The following is a 7,963-nucleotide window of genomic DNA, read 5'->3' on the forward strand; positions in this document are numbered from 1 at the left end:
AATTAAATTAATTTAAATTTTAAAATATTAAAATTTTAAATTAAAAGGTAAAACAAAACTTTAATAAAATTAAATATAATTTAATTAAATATACTATAATCAAATTCTTAATTTAAAATATAATAAAAACTGAAATCTTAATTTAAAATATAATAAAAACTGAAATTTTTATTTATAGGGAAGTTTTAACCCTCCATCTTGTTCAATACCTTATATGTAAAATTGCAAAATAACGCGTGGTGATTTTAGGAGAGTGAATTTATTGCCATTTACAATAAATGATTAAATATTTTTTCTTTTTTATTATTTAAATTTTAATATTTAAATCTTTTATTTTTTCATTATTTGGATTTTAATATTTAATATTTATTTATTTATTTATAACATTAAATAATATTTATTATTCAAATACTAATTATAAACTTTTAATTAATTATATAAAATATATTTAATATAAAATTAATAATATAATACTAAATTGAATAATTATTTATTTAAATATTTATATTACATAAAAAAATTAATTAAAATATATATAATAAATATATAAATCTATATATAAACGGAAAGAAAGAGGATTTCTTTTTAAATTACATAATTTTAATTAAATTTGTATAATTTTATTATTAGTATTAATAAACATTTTTATATAAAATCTATTAATATATTATAATTTATATTAAATTATTTTATTGTATAAAAAATACTATATATATATAATATAAATATAAAATATTATATAAAATAAATATATTAATATAAGTATAATCAATTTAAATTATATAATTATATATATATATATATATATATATATATATATATATATATATATATATATATATATTATACTCAAATTTTATCAATAGAATCATATTGATTTATATTTAAATTATATAAAAATTTTAATTTATAAAATTAAACTAATAATATTAATTAGAAAAATAATCATATAAATATATGTATAAACATATAAATATAAAAATAATAATAATAATAATAATAATAATAATTTATTAAGAAATTTAATAGTTTAAAAGGAGTGTCTACATATATAATAAAAAATAAAAATATAAATTAATAATATAATTATATAATTAAGAGATAAAAATACTAACAATATATATGGTAAATAGATTAAGTGGTTTAGGGGTGTAATCGAATCGAGTTGAGTCTTTTAATGAGCCTGCTCGACGAGCATGTTAACTAGTCTGTGTAATACCCGGCTCGAGTCCGGCATCGGAATTCCTGTAGTCCGGTGGAATCTCGGGTGTCGGACCCTCGAGAAGGGTAATACACATAGTTTTTACGGTGTTTTCACTTGTTTTCATGTTTTGAAGGGTTAAAAGACTTGAGTTTTGAAAGAAAAGCAACAAGGGAGAAATGCAAAGGTTCGGCCGCCGAAGGTCACTTTTGGCCGCCGAACATTGCATGGTTGCGGCTTCACGTTCGGCTGCCGAAGGTGGTCTGGCCAGCCACCTATAAAAGGGCCAAGGGTCGGTGGAAGGAGGTTATTTCTCCTCCACTTGCAGCCAGAGGTGAGTTTCAGCCTCTCCTACGTTGACTTTCATGTTTTCCATGCTTTTCATCAAATCTTTCAAGAGTTTTAAGAGTTTTGGTGGTTTATGAAGGTTTTGAGCAAAAGAACCACGTTTTGAAGCTTGGAGCTTTGGAAGAGCTTTTCTTCATATCTCCACGTTAGGATCCTTCATCCTCAAGTTCTTGACGAGGTAAGTGAAGATCCTGAGCTTCTTTGATGATTTTGAAAGGTTTTATGAAGTTTGTATGGGTAGTTTGCATGTGTAGGTTTAGGTGTGGTTTTTGGTGATTTGTGGTGTTCCAGCATGATTAAGTGTTATGTGCTATGTTTGTTTGGGGTTTAGGATAGGTTTAGACCCCTTTGTGCATATATATGTGTATATGCTAGTTGGGAGTAGTTGATATGCATGTTTGTAGGTTTTTGGGCAAAGTTTGCATGAAACAGAGCAGGGTTCTGTCCTTCGGGCAAAACCAGGTTCGGCCGCCGAAGGAAGGTTCGGCCGCCGAACCCCTTGTGGAGGCAGTTCGGCTGCCAAAGGTTGCCCCCGAAAGCTAGGCTTTCGGTTTAGAAAGGGACTTTCGGCCGCCGAAAGAGGGCGTTCGGCCGCCGAAAGTGTGTGAGTTTCGTCTCTGGACGAGACCTTCGGCCGCCGAAGGTGCCGCCGAACATGCATGAGTTTCGTCTCTGGAGTGGGGTTTCGGCCGCCGAACCTGCCGCCGAAAGTGCCCTGTCCCGCTTTCCTTTGCATGTTTTGTGTGATGGTTTGAGGTTTGTTTAGAGGGGTTTTGGGGAGTTTCGTAGAGATGTTCTTGAGTGAGTTTAGTCCCTCATTTGAGTCCACCTGTGTAGGTACGGACCAGAGGAATCAGGGAAGTCAGCAGTGAGTCCAGTGTCAGAACCTGCAGAGTCAGTTCAGAGATAACCAGGTGAGTGGAACTTAACTTAATGTTTTAATCTGACAACTGAATATTTTATCATGCTTCATGCATCATGAATATGCTCTAGGGTGAGTGCATTAGTGTACACAAAGATGATGCATTGCATTTATCCTTGTACTTGGCACTGCTCCTTGTACATTGCTTATGTGAGACGGCACGGACTTCGTGAGGATTCATTAGCCCTTAGAGGAAAGACCTGGAACAGCCTTACGAGGACCAGGCATAAAGACCTGGAACAGCCCTACGGGGACCAGGCACATGGTACTCCGGTACCCCAGATGAGATAGAGGGAGTTTTGATCCGTCCGGCCGAGGTGATGTGATTCTGTGTTGCATTCCATGAGAGCATGTTTTATCACCTGTTATTTACCTATTCTACTCACTGGGCTATCGTAGCTCATCCCTCTCCCCTAACTCCAGTTGTGCAGGTTCAGAGATCAGAGAGAACTCAGCAGAGTACAGGAAGAGTACAGAGTCTTGTAATAGCTAGTGTGGACATGTAAATATAAAGAGATAAGGTTTATGTATAATGTATAGAATGGTGCTTGACTATAAGAGTTGTAATCCCTTGTTCTTTTCACATGATCAGTTTATGTTTACATATATTGTTGTATGTTTATGAGCAAAACCAGGCTTAACATTATGAGTTTGATCCGCCTAGAGCCATGAGGAGCTCTAGTAGGGATTAGTAGAGAACAGAGAGTGTGCATGCACAGGTTAAGCCTGAGAATGAAGAAAAGTTTTATGTTTTTACAGCAAATGTATGATCATGTATGGGATTTCACAGGTATACAGACAGGATAGCAGGCTTACTACGGGTCCCGGCGACTTTAAGTCGATCTGGATCCTAGTGCCGGTGGCAGTTCGGTTTCCGGGCTGTTACAGATTGGTATCAAAGCCCTAGGTTCATATGGTCGGACCTATAGAGAGAGAGTTGGGCTCATAGAGAGGTTTAGCAGGTCAAGCACTATAGGAAAAACATGTCCACGAGGATAGGATGTTATGCTGATGGGCAATGCCCTGAGTTATGCATGTGCATGTTTTTTATGTGTTGCTGATGTGTTATGTGATTTGTTGTTTTCCAGAGAGTGAAGATGCGAGGAACTCGTCGATCCGCGAGATTGACTGGAGTCCCACCTGTAAGTGAGGGTATAGCTGCTCGTCCACCTGCCTTGCCAAGGGCAAGATCTCACAGGTCAAGCAGGGAGGGAACGTCACGAGACCCTAGAAGGTCTTCTGACGAGAGCAGGAGAGGAGTAAGCAGAGGGGGAAGGTCAGTAGAAGAAAGAGGTGTGATGGAAGAGGATCAGAGTAGAGATGTAAGCATGGGTGTAGGAAGGTCAGAAGAAGGTATAGGGGAGTCCCAGGGAGGCGTTCAGGCCTCTGGGTTTGGCTATCCACCCTTTCCACAGGGCCCAGAGTATCCGATGGGAGGCACGTCGGATTACTCTAGTTTTGCCCCATATCCACCCTACATGCCCTATATGCCCTATCCTTCCTTTTATCCACCATATCACATGTATCCACCCCCACCTGTTCATCCAAGTCCAGTACAGCCTGAAGTGAGGGAACCAGTTCCTCCACCACCACCTCCTGAACCAGTAGCCCCTGTTGTGGAAGCACAGCAACCCAGTTCTTCAGGGGGAAGTAAGGTGAAGATGACCGAGTACTTAAAGTTGGATGCTCCGAAATTCAATACAGGAGATGATCCCTTTGAGTATCTCAGTGCAGTCAGAATGATAACAAGTGAGTTGGGAGCAGATGACGGTAGAGCCATTGAGATGGCAGGGTTCACGTTAAAGTGTAAGAAAGCTAGAGAATGGTTCAAGAACTATGTGGACCCGAGACGTGAGAGTATGACATGGGAAGAGTTCGCCAATGAATTTGCTGGATGGGCTTTTCCTGACAGTTCCAGGGAACTAAAGGTTGTGGAGTTTGAGCAGTTGCGACAGACGGAGGAGATGAGCGTTGATGCATATACAGATAAGTTCCTGGAATTGTTGCCATATGTCGGTCAGGCATATGATACAGATCAGAAGAAGGCAAAGAGATATGCCACAAGGCTTCATCCTAGGTATTTCTCTTTGATTCTTCATGCGGAGAAGGAAAGTTTCCACTCTATTGTGGATGCTGCTAGAAAGATGGAGGCCAGTGCTATAAGTCAAGGTGTAGTCAAGGCACAGTCTTCTGGTGTTAACCCAGGTTCCTCCTCACAGGGTACAACAAGTGCAAGTAAGAAGAGATGGGAGAAATTCAGAGGAAAGAGAGGCAAGTTCTGGAATAGGCTTAAGTCGGGTCTGGGAATGAGTAGTGGCTCTAGTTCTGGCGCCGATTTTCCAGTGTGCAAGAGGTGTGGCAAACAGCATAGAGGAGCTTGTCAGTTGGGATCCACAGCCTGCTATAGATGTGGGCAGGAGGGACATTATGCACGGGAATGTCCTCAGGCGACTTTGGTTGCACCATCCCAGCAGATGAGTACGGGCAGTGTGGTACAGCCAGTAGCTTCAGCCATACCACCAAGCAGTGGTAGAGGAAGAGGAAGAGGGGCAGCCTCTTCATCAGGGATGGGTTCCCGAGGTGCAGGGCTGTCAGCCCCAGCACGGATTTTCACCCTGACTCAGAAGGAGGCAGACACGTCGAACACGGTGGTGTCAGGTAATCTCATCATTGGGTGTTCAGAGGTGTATGCTTTAATGGACCCCGGTGCTTCTCACTCTTTCATTTCTTATAGAGCTGCAGAGAGGTTGGGTCTGATAGTGTCTGAGTTAGCGTGTCCTCTATGGGTCAGTGGACCCAAATGTGATCCATCTTTGGCAGAGTCAGTCTGTCGGTTCAGTCCAGTGTGCATAGAGAGTAGATACCTTCCAGCTGACCTGGTGGTTCTAGAGTTGACAGATTTTGATGTCATTCTAGGGATGGACTGGTTATCTACGTATGATGCTACCCTGAACTGTAGAGACAAGGTAGTCAGTGTCAGAGACCCAGATGGGTCAGAGTGTGTCTTTAGAGGAGACAGGAGAGGGACACCTAGGGGTTTGATATCAGCCCTCCAGGCTCGTAGAATGTTAAGGAAGGGGTGTCAGGGGTTCCTAGCTTATGTGAGAGAGCTAGACAGTCAGGTTAGGGAACCATCCTCAGTACCAGTTGTTAGAGACTTCCCAGATTTGTTTCCTGAAGAGCTTCCAGGACTACCACCGGATAGGGAAATAGAGTTCGAGATTGAGTTGATGCCCAATGCCAGACCGATCTCTATTCCTCCCTATAGGATGGCACCAGCAGAGTTGCGAGAGTTGAAAGAGCAGTTACAGGATTTGGTAGCTAAGGGTTTCATCCGCCCGAGTACCTCACCCTGGGGTGCTCCAGTGTTGTTTGTCAGAAAGAAGGATGGACCTCTTCAACTTTGTGTCGACTACAGACAGTTGAACAAAGTCACTATCAAAAACAAGTATCCTTTACCCAGGATCGATGATCTATTCGACCAGCTGGCAGGAGCAGGTTGTTTTTCTAAAATAGATCTGAGATCCGGATACCACCAGTTGAAGATCAGGGAAGGAGATGTATCCAAGACTGCGTTCAGAACCAGATATGGGCATTATGAGTTCCTTGTGATGCCGTTCGGGTTGACTAACGCCCCTGCAGCATTCATGGATCTCATGAACAGGGTTTTCAGGGAGTACTTGGATCGTTTTGTGATCGTCTTTATTGATGATATCTTGGTGTACTCCAGGAATGCAGAGGAGCATGCCCATCATCTGCGGATAGTGCTGCAAACCTTGAGAGAGCATGGCTTGTATGCCAAGTTCTCCAAGTGCGAGTTCTGGCTAAGGAGCATTTCCTTTTTGGGACATGTTGTATCAGAGGACGGTATAGCAGTAGATCCCAAAAAGGTAGAGGCAGTAGCCAACTGGCCTACACCCACTACAGTGACCGAGATCAAGAGTTTTCTGGGTTTGGCAGGCTACTATCGGAGGTTCGTTCAGGACTTCTCGAAGATAGCTGCTCCTATGACCAGACTGACCAGAAAGAATCAGAAGTTTGTGTGGTCAGAGGAATGTGAAGAGAGTTTTGCAGAGTTGAAGAGACGATTAACTTCAGCACCGGTGTTAGCTCTGCCGATCAGTGATGAAGATTTCACAGTGTTCTGTGATGCATCCCGAGTGGGATTAGGTTGTGTGTTGATGCAGAATGACAAAGTGATAGCTTATGCTTCTAGACAGCTGAAGAAGCACGAGCTGAATTACCCGACACACGATCTGGAGATGGCAGCTGTTATCTTTGCACTTAAGATGTGGAGGCATTACCTCTATGGGGTAAAATGTGAGATCTATACGGATCATAAGAGCCTGCAGCACATCTTAAGTCAGAGAGAGTTAAACTTGAGGCAGAGACGGTGGGTAGAATTGCTCAGTGATTACGATTGTAAGATCCAGTATCATCCGGGCAAGGCGAATGTTGTAGCTGATGCCTTAAGCCGAAAGTCACTTGGCAGTTTATCCCACATTGCAGTAGAGAGAAGACCGGTGGTGAAGGATTTCTACAAGCTCGTGGAAGACGGGTTACAGTTGCAGTTATCTGGTACAGGTGTTGCTCGCACAGATGAGAGTGACACCAGTGTTTCTAGAGCAAGTGGCTCTGAAACAGCATGAAGACCCCGAGTTAGTGAAGATTGCCAGGACTGTTCAGTCGGGCAACAGTGCAGAGTTCAGATTTGATAGTGAGGGGATTCTTCGGCACGGTAAGAGGTTATGTGTACCAGATGATAGCAGTTTGAAGGCAGACATTATGAGGGAAGCTCATAATGCGAGGTATAGCATTCACCCGGGAGCCACCAAGATGTATCAAGATCTGAGAAGAGTGTATTGGTGGCCAGCAATGAAGAGAGAAGTGGCACAGTTCGTGTCAGCCTGCGAGACATGTCAAAGGGTGAAGTTAGAGCACCAGAAGCCGGCTGGAATGCTTAACCCACTGCCGATTCCAGAATGGAAATGGGAAAACATAGCTATGGATTTTGTAGTGGGCTTACCGGCGACGTCTAACAGACTAGACTCCATCTGGGTGATTGTGGATAGACTCACTAAATCTGCTCACTTCATTCCAGTCAGGAGTAACTACTCTGTGGACAAGTTGGCGCAGGTGTATGTAGACGAAGTAGTAAGGTTACATGGAGTTCCAGTGTCGATAGTATCAGATCGAGGACCTCAGTTCACCTCCAGGTTTTGGCGGAGTCTGCAAACGGAAATGGGCACAAGGTTGGATTTCAGCACTGCTTTCCATCCACAGACAGACGGTCAGTCTGAGAGAACCATCCAGACCATTGAAGATATGCTGAGAATGTGTGTGTTAGACTTTGGCGGTTCTTGGAGGCAGCATCTACCTTTGGTGGAGTTTGCCTACAACAACAGCCATCATGCTAGCATAGGGATGGCCCCTTATGAAGCTTTGTATGGGAGGACGTGCCGAACACCTGTTTGCTGGGAAGAGGTAGGAGA

Source organism: Manihot esculenta, chromosome 14 (genome assembly GCF_001659605.2).
Source record: "Manihot esculenta cultivar AM560-2 chromosome 14, M.esculenta_v8, whole genome shotgun sequence".
Taxonomy (NCBI): Eukaryota; Viridiplantae; Streptophyta; class Magnoliopsida; order Malpighiales; family Euphorbiaceae; genus Manihot; species Manihot esculenta.